The 13,980-nt window shown below is 44.1% G+C and overlaps 1 protein-coding gene across 20 annotated transcripts in view; it reads left to right on the top strand.

Annotated features, from left to right (window-relative positions):
- The window catches only part of LOC101934605 (ankyrin repeat and fibronectin type-III domain-containing protein 1-like), a 615,848-nt gene that overhangs the window by 138,194 nt on the left and 463,674 nt on the right, over positions 1-13,980 (top strand). The window contains exon 1 of one of the 20 annotated variants that reach the window (XM_065558680.1): positions 2,085-2,553. The exons of the other annotated variants lie outside the window; for them this stretch is intronic. The gene's annotated coding sequence lies outside the window, so the exon portion shown is untranslated. Of the gene's footprint in view, positions 1-2,084; positions 2,554-13,980 lie in introns of those variants that run through there. 20 annotated transcript variants of the gene reach the window in all.

Here is a 13,980-nt window from a genome sequence, read left to right as displayed (position 1 = left end):
CCTCTGTGGAGAAATGCTATATCTTCATCCACCATGCCCACTGGGACTTCCAGGAGGTACATGCTTGATTTGCTGAAAGTCCAGTCCGAAAGCATGGCTCCTCTTTGAAAGAAGAGTGTTGGGGTAGCCTCTCCTAACTCTCCTTCCTGTGTGTAGTCAGCAGATCTGTTCGCTTTAATGCCTGAGAATAAGTTTCAGCTGCTTCTGCCCTGCAGTGAGACCAGCTGTGGGAGAGGGAGCTGGGGTTCATTTCTTCTTGTGAATCATTAGCAGTGGCTCGTAATTCTGGGTGCCCAACGCAAGACTCTCTAAGGGGCCAGATTTTCCTGATTCTCAATACTTTCTGGAAATCTAAAGGTATCTTGAGTTGGCCTCCCCGACCCACTGGTCAGTCTGAGAAATGTAGGTGTAGACGCACTGGGACTGCACAGATGTAACTATGAGGGTGCAGTATTTCTTGCGGAGTGTTTATTGCTTCTGGTGATGTCCAAAGAGGAAAGAATCTGGGTTGACTCAGAAAAACCCCTCTGTTTCTTCTCTCCACCCTCCCCCACTGAAAGTGCCTTCCCCGTCAAATGCTGAAAACTTCCATTTAAACTGATAGACTATGAAAGTGTTAAAAATGCACAGTTCTGCAGCCTCCTCCAAGTGATTTATGATAGGTTAGAGCAGGGGTGCCTTTGTGCCTCTTTGTGCACCACAGGATTGTCATCTGGTGCATCTCTAGGTGCCAGAATCACAGAACCCTTTCTGGTTCCCCCCACAAAGCATTCAGTGTGACATTTGACCTGCAGCATGTCCATGCAGCTGCACTGAATGCAGGGGCTGTGTCCTTACACGCTTTACACTGCCAGCTTTACCCATTGGTTCCTGTAGTCCTCGTATGAGCAAGAGCAGCTTTCCTCTCATCTAGAGTCTATTTAGTTTGCATATATTGCTGAAATGATTGCTAGATTTCATCAGACAAGGGGCACATCTTTCCTAATAGCCTATGTAATTTCTTCCAGAGGGACGCATTGCATTAAAGCTTTAATCCAGTAAGCTGTTGAGGGAGTACGCTCAGATTTCCATGTGCTTGCTATTGGTCTTTTGGATGGCGCTAATGCTACACTGGAGAATTTACCCTTTTGGAATAGCTGGAGCTATTCAAGAAGGAATTCTCTAGGAGGCATGCTTTGGTGGTAGCAGTCTGCTTTGTTCTGATCCTGCATGATAAAATCAAGTCCTCTGTGTGGGGGGAGGGAGAGAAGAAGCTTGTTGTCCACATTGTGCCTATTTAGAACAATAATATTAGGGTTTCATTAGTCGTGATCTATGTGGCATGAAATAAATGGTGTAGGAAATTAAAATGTGGTGTTCTGTGACTGTTGTGAACAGTTCTAATTCTAGCTGGATCTCACATGCCTCTCCAGCTTTGCTTTCCGAACTACCTGCTACCTTATGAGCTTCAGAGTTGTGGATCTTCTTGGAATCCCATGTAGCTTGCAAGTGGTTTTATCTAAGAAGCCTTTTCAAGTCAACTGCTCTGGGGCTGAGTGTTCTTTAAGTCTCTTGACCATATCACTCCTATGGCTGTTTGGGAAATTAACCAGCTGTGTAAAGACATACTCCTTCCCCGCTCCTCCCCCTGGAGTTCAGAGCTCTGATCACGTTTGCAAATGGAAATCAGTTTGGTTTCCTGACCTTAATGGATTTTGTCCATATTACAAAACCCTCTTTGCAGTTTGGTATGACTGACGACCTTTGCTCCAGAGAGGCCTGGGACTGGAATAATAGGGGTGAGATAGGTCAGAATCAAAGGATGCAGATAAAGCACGGGGATGCAGGATTTGATTATTGGTTGGTGGTAGAGGGGGTTGTAGGTGAAGGGTGAGGTGCTTTAGGGGGCCCCAGGACTAGAACAGCAGGGATATTGCAAAGCAGAATTCTGTGGTGTTGTGGGAGGAAGGGGACAGATTGTATTATCCCATTGTGTCAATCCCAAACAGTTTAGTCAATTTTATTTTCATCTAGGTTATGTCCTTGGCACTGGTGGCTATGTGGGCATATAGAATTACACCTTGTCTTGTCTTTTTTCCCTTTCCTATCCTCTTGTCCCTCTCTGCAAGAGGATAAGTGATTTGGGGAAAGCTTCATTCATTTTTCATTCTCAACCAGCAGTGCAGTTGTTGACTGTGTTGGCAATTGCCTTTGATGTGTATTTACAGGGACAGTGACCTGTAGAAGAGGTAAATCGGGGACACGAAGCTAGTGTTTGGGATGGAAGCTTACCACAGCCTGCTCGTATGTGTGCTCGTAGGTATTGCACGAGGCTCGCATGCTTTTCAGGCTGGGCAGGTTTGCCTCACTCCTTTGTCCTGCTTTGTAACTGGTCACTTTTTATGGATTTTAAAGCCAGAAGAATCCATTATGATCATCTAGCATGACCTGCATACCTCTACCCAGTGAGTCCTGTCTCTAGCCTAACAACTTGTGGTTGAATTGCATTTGTTAGGAGGGCATCCAGGCTGGGTTTCAAGTCTCCAAACGATGGAGAATCCACCACCACCATGGGTAAGTTGTCCCAGTGGTTAATTCTTCTCTGTTTGCTGTCTTACACTTCCAGTCATTGGCTCTTATTATGTCTTTGGCTGCTAAATGAAAGAGCCCTCTTATTGTCGGTATTTTCAGTGCAGTGTATTATTATGGTGACTTAGCTGGGTGCCTTGTGAGATGGTATCCAGTTTCCGGAGTAATACAAAAAAGGGATGCACATAGCCCTCTGTGCTCCATTCCCAGTCTCCTGTTTCTCCCCATCTCTGCAATACACAGTCCATTTTCAGGGCATCTCTGTCCACTTCCAGGAGTGACTGTCTAGACTAGGCAAATAAGCTTCTCTCTAGGGTTGGCCATAACAAGCTAATGTGGCTTTAATGTGTCAGACCCTGTCTACATTAGGTGCTAAGTGGTGTTTGGAAACATGTTAACTAAAACGAGTCACCTAGCAAGTTTTAAGATGCCACCTGCTTTGTTAGTCTGGACTGCTAAGTAGTTGAAATGAGGGGACCTAATGGACATTCTAGGATATGTTGGGTATTGTCTTCTACTGTATCCCTACTTGTGGGGCTTAGCTTTTATGTGGAGAGGAGAAGAGCCCCATAGTTTGCTACACACTGAAGAGAGAGATGCTCGGTTCCTTGTTTTCACCTTGAAGGCCCTTAAGCTGACACCATTCTGCTCTGCTGCTCAATTTACTCATTGTGCCATTGACCACGCCTTTGCTCTGCCAGCAGTCCCAGATTTCACTGCCTGTCCATCAGCCTGTCCCATAAGTGTTACCACCCTTCCTGCCCAAGCTTCTGTGGTACCACTTTATTCCCCTTAAGTCTTAAGACTCCTCCTTAAAACTCACCTGTGCTGAGAGACTCCCAGGCAATGCCAGCTGAGGGTGGCTAGTTAGGCAGCCATCCAGGCTGACATGCTCATTGTGCTGAGGTACTGTTGTATGGCTAGTTCCCTCCGCCCCAGCTCCCCAGTTTTGTTTGGTTCCCTTGTTGGGTTCTGTTGTTACCTAGGCTGGAAACTTTTTGAGGCCGGGGTTGCCTTTTTAAAAAATATTTGTATTGTACCTAGCACTGTGGGGTGCTGCTGCCTGAGTGTGGCCTTTTGGTGCTTCCGTTGTACAAATAATAACAGGCTCATACACACACCTGCAAGAAAGTCCTGTTCAAAACATGGGGTGTGGGATACCCAATGGTTAATTGTTTCATGATGGCTAGGATTAGATCAGCTGCTATCATCAAAGAGAAACAGACCTCTGCAGAATGTCACTACCGCAGTGGAAAGAGTTGCAAGCAAAGCAGCTGTGCCACTATTTCTCCCAAATCATTGGTCAGCTTGTACACAGGAACGGCACAGACTACTAGATTGTACAGTGGGTGGGCTCTGTGGAGAGCTTGCACAACAATGGCTTAAGGAACTAGCATGACTGCAAGCAGCTCCCCCCGCCCACACACACACATAAAAAAGGCATCCTGGACAAGTTACCTTTAGGCCAAGTTCTGCCCTTGAATGCACATCTTGTTCCCTAAGTGGGATCCCTGGGAATGATGCAGATTGGGGGTCTGACCATCCACTGGGAAGGCGGGAGATCACTTGGGGATGGTTAGAGAGGCAGGAGTTAAGAGTTTGCTTTTGCCCAGACTGGAGGGGGGTGGAACAAGGGTGGGGCCTCAGGGGAGGTGAGCAGGAAGGTGCAGAATGAGGGCAGAACCTTGAGGAAAGGGGTGGAGTGGGGGTGGAGCACCCCCAAGGAAAAGTAGAAGTCGGCACCTATGAAACTTCAGATTACAACTGAATTAAAAGCTATAACGCTTTTAGTTTTTAATAGTCCTACTCATGACATGCTCTGCATTTTTCTCAGCTTGGACAATGAAAATAGACTAGCCTGGTCTGTGGTCTGCCAAATGGTGCAGAGGGCACATGCTGCTGTTCTGCAGAGAGCTGCTAGCTTGGTCCTGTTTTCATCTGTTAAAATGCATGAAAAGAAGCTGGTTAATCAGACTCACTTTAGTTTCTAACCTATTCTTAGTCAGTCTCACGTTTTGCCTCTGCTGCAGTAACATCAGGTTGCAGTGTTACAGTCGCTGCAAGGGAAGGTTTAAAAAGAAGAAATCCCATTTTTATTGACAGTAGGTTTTTACAGTTTCTATATTTTTAGCTGTAACTGTCTGAATGCCCCTTTAACTTGAATTTCTGTGTGTCTTATCTCTCACATGACGGTTTGCTCTTTTCACTGGGAGTGGAAGGCTTTGTGGTTTTGGTGAGTGTGTCATTTCAGACATTTCAGCGCTCTTGTAAAGGGCCACAGCTGTCCTCGCTAGATCAACAGGCAGCTCTTACTGCCTACATCCAAGGATTGAGTGTGGATGCTTCTAAGTCCTGCCAAAAGTCAGTAGTGGAGTAAATTTTCAGGTCTCTGTAGAGAACAGAACCTTGCAAGAGAAACCGCAGGGAATCATTAGTCGCTTTCAGTCAGGAGGGATCTGGAGCTGAGGTTTTAAACATTTGGATGCAAGCTGGATGGGATTTTGACATCTTCTGTTAATTAAAATCTGGCCTTGCCTTTATTCTGTCTTGTCTAATCTAACTCTGTTCTGTTCTGATATTTGAGAGGTCAATTACCATAGTGTATAGGCCCCATAATTAAAGGGCAAAAGGAAACTAAAAGTGAGGAGCTTGTACTCTGCTCGTCAGGCTGCTGCTAGTGTGTGCATGTGCATAATGGAGAGAGGTGCCCTTCTAGGGGCACCAAGAGTTAACCAGGTCTGGCTAACTCTGCAGTGAAGAAGTACCCTGAGAGACACGAATAGTGACAGCTCTCTTTGAGCTGCTTACTGTGGGAGAACCAATGCAAGAGGTGCTTTGCATTTTGCCCTGTTGTCTGTTGGGTGTAGGCTTCCTCTGAATTATTCTGCTCAGATAGTCCATAGCGTAGGGATGTCCCATGAGATCTCTCTGCTTCCAGTTCTCAACTGCATCATCCTGGATCTTGAAAGTCGCAACACCTCTGAATATAATTCTCGTGATGGCTCGTGGATGGGGAAGTGGGCTCTGGGAGAGCCCTGCTGTCATAACTATAAAGGGAAGGGTAACAGCCCTCCTGTGTACAATATTATTAAATCCCTCCTTGCCAGAGACTCCAAAATCCTTTTACCTGTAAAGGGTTAAGAAGCTCAGGTAACCTGGCTGACACCTGACCCAAAGGACCAATAAGGGGACAAGATACTTTCAAAACTTGGTGGTGGGGGGAAGGCTTTTGTTTGTGCTCTTTGTTTTGGGGGTTGTTCGCTCTTGGGACTAAGAGGGACCAGACATCAATCCATGCTCTCCAAATCTTTCTGAACTAGTCTCTCATATTTCAAACTTGTAAGTACAGCCAGGCAAGGCGTGTTAGTTTTATCTTTGTTTTCTCAACTTGTAAATGTACCTTTTGCTAGGGTGTTTACCTCTGTTTGCTGTAACTTTGAACCTAAGGCTAGAGGGGGGTCCTCTGGGCTCTTTAAGTTTGATTACCCTGTAAAGTTATTTTCCATCCTGATTTTACAGAGATAACTTTTACCTTTTTCTTTAATTAAAAGCCTTTTTTAATAATCTGATTGATTTCTCCTTGTTTTAAGATCCAAGGGGTTGGATCTGTGTTCACCAGGGAGTTGGTGGAAGAGTCTCTCAAGGCTACCCAGGGAAGGGAGTTAGCCCATTGGGAGTGGTGGCAGCGGACCAGATCTAAGCTGGTAGTTAAGCTTAGAAGTTTTCATGCAGGCCCCCACATCTGTACCCTAAAGTTCAGAGTGGGGAAGGAGCCTTGACACCTGCCCTGGGCAGTCACAGCTTGGTTAAATACTGGGACATTGAATTGGGCCTGGGAATAAATGGGGAGCCAGCAGAGAGCATGGAGGCCTGGTTTGATGTGCCTGTGAATTTCTACCCTGCCCAGGCGGTGTGCTGCTGCATGAACTGCAGTATTTTGTGGCTGCCCTCAGAAGTGTCAGCTAGAGTGAGTTCCAGCAGTCCAAGCTGGAGGTGAAGTAGGCAAGGGGCTGGAGGGAGGGATAGCTCAGTGGTTTGAGCATTGGCCTGCTAAACCCAGGGCTGTGAGTTCAATTCTTGAGGGGGCAATTTGGGGATTGGTCTTGCTTTGAGCAGGAGGTTAGACTAGATGACCTCCTGAGGTTCCTTCCAACCCTGATATCACTGGTCTACAATTTTTGAGAAGTCGTCTGCTTCAGAGATAAAATGTGCTATTTATTATGTATTTTGATGTGCTGAATTCAAATATGACAATTAAAACAACTGATTGGCTACTGTTTCTAAGATATTTAAGTTTTTACATTTTATGTCTATGTATATTGTGTAGATAGTAGAGTTTTAATCATAAATTGTAAACCTAGGTCTTTTCATGTGTTTATGGTTGCTTTACATGATAATATTTCACCTGTCCTGTTTATGTAACACTTTAAAAATCAGCAAAAGGGTTATATAAATAAAATTTATTATGAACCAAAAGGCAAAAAACTATTATGTACATAGTTTAGTCCTATTCAGTGTCTACTCGGTGCTTCTTGGCTTGTCTCTTGTATTCATTAAATGGAGCATCTCTTGTCACTGTCCAGCAATAGTCTGCAAGCATTGATGGGCTCCATTTGCCCTGATAGCGTTTCTCCATTGTTGCAATGTCCTGGTGAAATCGCTCGCCGTGCTCGTCGCTCACTGCTCTGCAGTTCGGTGGAAAAAAATCTAGATGAGAGTGTAAAAAATGTATCTTTAGTGACATGTTGCAACCAAGGCTTTTGTATGCCTTGAGGAGGTTTTCCACCAACAACCTGTAGTAGTCTGCCTTGTTGTTTCCGAGAAAATTTATTGCCACTAACTGGAAGGCTTTCCATGCCGTCTTTTCCTTGCCTCGCAGTGCATGGTCAAATGCATCATCTCAAAGAAGTTCACGAATCTGAGGACCAACAAAGACACCTTCCTTTATCTTAGCTTCACTTAACCTTGGAAATTTTCCACGGAGGTACTCGAAAGCTGCTTGTGTTTTGTCAATGGCCTTGACAAAGTTCTTCATCAGACCCAGCTTGATGTGTAAGGGTGGTAACAAAATCTTCCTTGATTCAACAAGTGGTGGATGCTGAACACTTTTCCTCCCAGGCTCCAATGACTGTCGGAGTGGCCAATCTTTCCTGATGTAGTGGGAATCTCTTGCACGACTATCCCATTCGCAGAGAAAATAGCAGTACTATGTGTATCCAGTCTGCAGACCAAGCAAGAGAGCAACAACCTTCAAATCGCCACAAAGCTGCCACTGATGTTGGTCATAGTTTATGCACCTGAAAAGTTGTTTCATGTTGTCAAAGGTTTCCTTTATAAGGACTGCATGAGCAACTGGAATTGATGGCAAAACATTGCCATTATGCAGTAAAACAGCTTTAAGACTCGTCTTCGATGAATCAATGAACAGTCTCCACTCATCTGAGGGCTGCCATCACACCATCGATGTTGTTGCAGGCTACAAGATCACCTTCCATGAAGAAGAATGGGACAAGATCCTTTTGACGGGCACAGAACATGGAAACCCTAACATCACCTGCCAGGAGATTCCACTGCTGTAGTCTGGAGCCCAACAGCTCTGCCTTACTCTTGGGTAGTTCCAAATCCCTGACAAGGTCATTCAGTTCACCTTGTGTTATGAGGTGTGATTCAGAGGAGGAAGATGGGAGAAAATGTGGGTCCTGTGACATTGATGGTTCAGGACCAGAAGTTTCATCCTCTTCCTCTTCCTCGTCTGACTCAAGTGAGAATGATTCTGGTGCATCAGGAACCGGCAGTCCTTCTCCGTGGGGTACTGGGCGTATAGCTGATGGAATATTTGGATAATGCACAGTCCACTTTTTCTTCTTTGACACACCTTTCCCAACTGGAGGCACCATGCAGAAGTAACAATTGCTGGTATGATCTGTTGGCTCTCTCCAAATCATTGGCACTGCAAAAGGCATAGATTTCCTTTTCCTGTTCAACCACTGGCGAAGATTTGTTGCACAAGTGTTGCAGCATATGTGGGGGGCCCACCTCTTGTCCTGATCTCCAATTTTGCAGCCAAAATAAAGGTGATAGGCTTTCTTAATCATAGTGGTTATACTGCGCTTTTGGGATGCAAAAGTCACTTCACCACAAACAGCAGAAATTATCTGCACTGTTCACACAATTACAAGGCATCTCTGCTCACTTTGGCTAAACAGAAATGTGTCCCTTTGCAAAATCAGACACTGACAAATAAGAGAGCACGACACTGTATGATTTCTAGAGCTGATATAGGGCAATTTGTTCAGCAGAGTGATGTAAGCTTCGTCATGATTGCATCATCCATGACTTCTAGGAATAACATGATGCAATTCACATAATGTATGATGCAATACCAGCTTCAGATTGCATCATTCATTGTTTTGCCTAAAAAGCAAGTACTGTACAAACCCAGTCATAGATTTATTCATAGATCCAGTCGAAGATGTATTTTAGTAATTTCTGGTTTAAATTGAGATCCCTTCCCCTTATAACTCACTTATCCTCCGCCATTCCCAAGTCAAGGGTCGTATATACTGACCCAATAGCATATCTTGAAAACTAGAGTCAATCAACAATTTTAAACATCATTTTCGTTCTCAGTGACCCAGAATTAGTAAAGTTTGACTACATTTATTTCAGAAGCATTTTGGCTGTAGAGCAGTGAATTGGTAACCGAGTAGACAGATCCTCATTCCATAGGGCTGCACGTGACTTAGTCCAGTGTGTCTTAGCAGTAATAAGAAATTGTGTGTGTGTGTACACACACCTGATCTCATATAGCATGCTTATAACTGATGCTTGGGTGCTCAAAAATGATGTAAAGCCACCCATGGCCATAAGGACTTTCTGCTCTGCTGCTTTCTTATCCCAAATTGTCAGTGTGGATGAGGAAGCTTCTGCTTTTAAGGTGCTTTGCCCTCTTGCCCAGGGAGCTTATTTCTTACCTTGCTAGAAGGCTGTAGCAAAGCGCTGTTAGTATTTATGATGTGTGCATATTGTATCAAATGTGATGTGATGTGGTGCCACCCTGGTGATGAGGTAGGTACATGTGACCTCCAGCTGGTGTGTTAGCATATCTTCCCTCCTGAGCCACTGTTAGGGCCTGCTAGCAAACTCCCCTCTTGCTGTAATGTGCTAATCCTGACTGAAGGTGATGCCCAGCTCAGGGTCCAAAGGGAGTGTAATAAATGTGGGTGCTTCAAGATCCGGCCTTAAGTGCATGAGCAGCCACTTTAACAAATTGCCACACATCAGCAGGCGGGCCAGCGCTGTTACCAAGGCAATAACTAACCCTCTCAATTTGTATCAACATTGCTGAGCATGGAGATCAGGAACCCACTGGTCTCTTGGCTCCTTGGGGATACAGGCATTGAAATGCCAGCACTCCCTAGCCTGATGGCAGCGTTTCTGACGTTAAAGGGGCTTATTTTTACACTGGTTGCTTTGGGTTTCTGGAGGTGAAATAATCCCTGTCCAGGCACCACTGGAGATCTGTTCTGAGGATATACATGGCACATGGTGTTATGTGCACTGGGGTGAATCACCCTGTTGAAGATATTTCTTTGGCAGGTGTGTTTGTCGGCCTGTTGGGATTTTTGACCATTTACTGATCCTCCATTTTTTAACTCTTGCAGCTGTCTTCAGTGTATTGGAATGCTGAACCTGGGAACAGCATTGCAGCTTCAATGCCATTGGTTTCATATCTAAATCAGCCCCTTTTTCGAAGATACCTGGCTGTCTCAGTAGGCAGTATGGGTGTGGGGAGTGCATGTGTTGTAGGGAGAGGAAGGCTTGGCTGTACTCAGACAGGTAGGGCTGTACAGCGTCACAGGCATGCCCTTCTTCCCCTCCATTTAGAAGGTAATATTCACATTGATAGACAGATTTACTCTTACGGGCGCTACAGCATTGTTCCTCAGACAGCCATTCTTGGTGAGTTCTTATCAGCCTGCTCCGTATCTCCTGCACTGGTTCTTTTCCCTTGCCTTTTTTATCCCAAAGAACTTGGTGGTGGAGTCAGTCACTTGCCACTGGCTACATGGTAATTGTGCTGACACTGTTTGATATGAAGTAGTGGGGTAAATAAAGAATTGGGGCCCCAGCAGGAAAGACTTGATGTGGGGCAGATGAGGCAGAACACAGTCATTTGTGCAGAATGTAGGTCTCTATTCTGCCAGTACATTCTGGTCTCTTCTAGTCTGAAATATGTATTTTGTGTGATCCAAAGGATGCAGTGGTGGTGACAGGGAGGAGGGAGTGTCTCTGACAATGAGAAGCAAGGATCTGTGCCTGCACAAGTGGAGGAAATGATGCCCTTTCTGGAATAAGGGAAGAGAAAGATGGGCAAATGGGGCTGTCCATGTTCTTGTTTAAATTAGAAGTGTGTGTCTGTGGGTGATCCAGAGAAGAACATAAGAACGGCCATACCGGGTCAGACCAAAGGTCCATCTAGCTCAGTATCCTGTCCACTGACAGTGGCCAATGCCAGGTGACCCAGAGGGAGTGGACCAACAGGCAATGAGCAAGTGATCTCTCTCCTGCCATCCTTCTCCATTCTCTGACAAACAGAGGCTAGGGACACCATTCCTTACCCATCCTGGCTAACAGCCATTAATGGACTTAAGCACCATGAATTTATCCAGTTCTCTTTTAAACGCTGTTATAGTCCTAGCCTTCACAACCTCCTCAGGTAAGGAGTTCCACAAGTTGACTGTGCGCTGCGTGAAGAAGAACTTCCTTGTATTTGTTTTAAACCTGCTGCCTATTAATTTCATTTGGTGACCCCTAGTTCTTGTATTATGGGAATAAGTAAATAACTTTTCCTTATCCACTTTCTCCACATCACTCATAATTTTATATACCTCTATCATATCCCCCCTTAGTCTTCTCTTTTCCAAGCTGAAGAGTCTTAGCCTCTTTAATCTCTCCTCATATGGGACCCGTTCCAAACACCTAATCATTTTAGTTGGCCTTTTCTGAACCTTTTGTAGTGCCAGTATATCTTTTTTTTAGATGAGGAGACCACATCTGTACGCAGTATTCGAGATGTGGGCGTATAATCAATTTATATAAAGGCAATAATATATTCTTAGTCTTATTCTCTATCCCCTTTTTAATGATCCCTAACATCCTGTTTGCTTTTTTGACCGCCTCTGCACACTGCACGGACATCTTCAGAGAACTATCCACGATGACTCCAAAATCTTTTTCCTGACTTGTTGTAGCTAAATTAGCCCCCATCATATTGTATGTATAGTTGGGGTTATTTTTTCCAATGTGCATTACTTTACATTTATCCACATTAAATTTAATTTGCCATTTTGTTGCCCAATCACTTAGTTTTGTGAGAACCTTTTGAAGTTCTTCACAGTCTGCTTTGGTCTTAACTATCCTGAGCAGTTTAGTATCATCTGCAAACTTTGCCATCTCACTGTTTACCCCTTTTTCCAGATCATTTATAAATAAGTTGAATAGGATTGGTCCGAGGACTGACCCTTGGGGAACACCACTATTTACCCCTCTCCATTCTGAGAATTTACCATTAATTCCTACCCTTTGTTCCCGGTCTTTTAACCAGTTCTCAATCCATGAAAGGACCTTCCCTTTTATCCCTTGACAACTTAATTTACGTAAGAGCCTTTGGTGAGGGACCTTGTCAAAGGCTTTCTGGAAATCTAAGTACACTATGTCTACTGGATCCCCCTTGTCCACATGTTTGTTGACCCCTTCAAAGAACTCTAATAGATTAGTAAGACACGATTTCCCTTTACAGAAACCATGTTGACTATTGCTCAACAGTTTGTTTTTCTATGTGTCTGACAATTTTATTCTTAACTATTGTTTCGACTAATTTGCCCAGTACCGACGTTAGACTTACTGGTCTGTAATTGCCGGGATCACCTCTAGAGCCCTTTTTAAATATTGCCGTTACATTAGCTAACTTCCAGTTATTGGGTACAGAAGCCGATTTAAAGGACAGGTTACAAACCCTAGTTAATAGTTCTGCAACTTCACATTTGAGTTCCTTCAGAACTCTTGGGTGAATTCCATCTGGTCCTGGTGACTTATTAATGTTAAGTTTATCAATTAATTCCAAAACCTCCTCTCATGACACTTCAATCTGTGACAGTTCCTCAGATTTGTCACCTACAAAAGCCGGCTCAGGTTTGGGAATCTCCCTAACATGCTCAGCCGTGAAGACTGAAGCAAAGAATCCATTTAGTTTCTCCTCAATGACTTTATCGTCTTTAAGTGCTCCTTTTGTATCTCGATCATCAAGGGGCCCCACTGGTTGTTTAGCAGGCTTCCTGCTTCTGATATACTTAAAAAACATTTTGTTATTACCTTTGGAGTTTTTGGCTAGCCGTTCTTCAAACTCCTCTTTGGCTTTTCTTATTACATTCTTGCACTTAATCTGGCAGCGTTTATGTTTCTTTCTATTTGCCTCGCTAGGATTTGACTTCCACTTTTTAAAGGAAGTCTTTTTATCTCTCACTGCTTCTTTTACATGTTTGTTAAGCCACGGTGGCTCTTTTTTAGTTCTTTTACTGTGTTTCTTAATTTGGGGTATACATTGAAGTTGGGCCTCTATTATGGTGTCTTTAAAAAGCGCCCATGCAGCTTGCAGGGATTTCACTTTAGTCACTGTACTTTTTAACTTCTGTTTAACTAACCCCCTCATTTTTGCATAGTTCCCCCTTTTGAAATTAAATGCCACAGTGTTGGGCTGTTGAGATGTTCTTCCCACCACAGGGATGTTGAATGCTATTGTATTATGGTCACTATTTCCATGCGGTCCTGTTATAGTTACCTCTTGGACCAGCTCCTGTGCTCCACTCAGGACTAAATCTAGAGTTGCCCCTCCCCTTGTGGGTTCCCATACCAGCTGCTCCATGAAGCAGTCATTTAAAGTATTGAGAAATTTTATCTCTGCATTTCGTCCTGATGTGAAATGTTCCCAGTCAATATGGGGATAATTGAAATCCCCCACTATTATTGGGTTCTTAATTTTGATAGCCTCTCTAATTTCCCTTAGCATTTCATCATCACTATCACTGTCCTGGTCAGGTGGTCTATAATAGATCCCTAATGTTATATTCTTATTAGAGCATGAAATTACTATCCAGAGAGATTCTATGGAACATGTGGATTCACTTAAGATTTTTACTTCATCTGATTCTACATTTTCTTTCACATATAGTGCCACTCCTCCCCCGCACGACTGTTCTGTCCTTCCGATATATTTTGTACCCCGGAATGATTGTGTCCCATTGATTGCTCTCAGTCCACCAGGTTTCTGTGATGCCTATTATATCGATATCCTCCTTTATCACGAGGCACTCTAGTTCATCCATCTTATTATTTAGACTTCTAGCATTTGTG

The sequence above is a fragment of the Chrysemys picta genome, chromosome 10 (assembly GCF_011386835.1).
Source record: "Chrysemys picta bellii isolate R12L10 chromosome 10, ASM1138683v2, whole genome shotgun sequence".
Lineage (NCBI taxonomy): Eukaryota > Metazoa > Chordata > Testudines > Emydidae > Chrysemys > Chrysemys picta.
The sequence above is the reverse complement of the archived record's forward strand: the minus strand, read 5'-3'. Positions and strand labels throughout refer to the sequence as shown.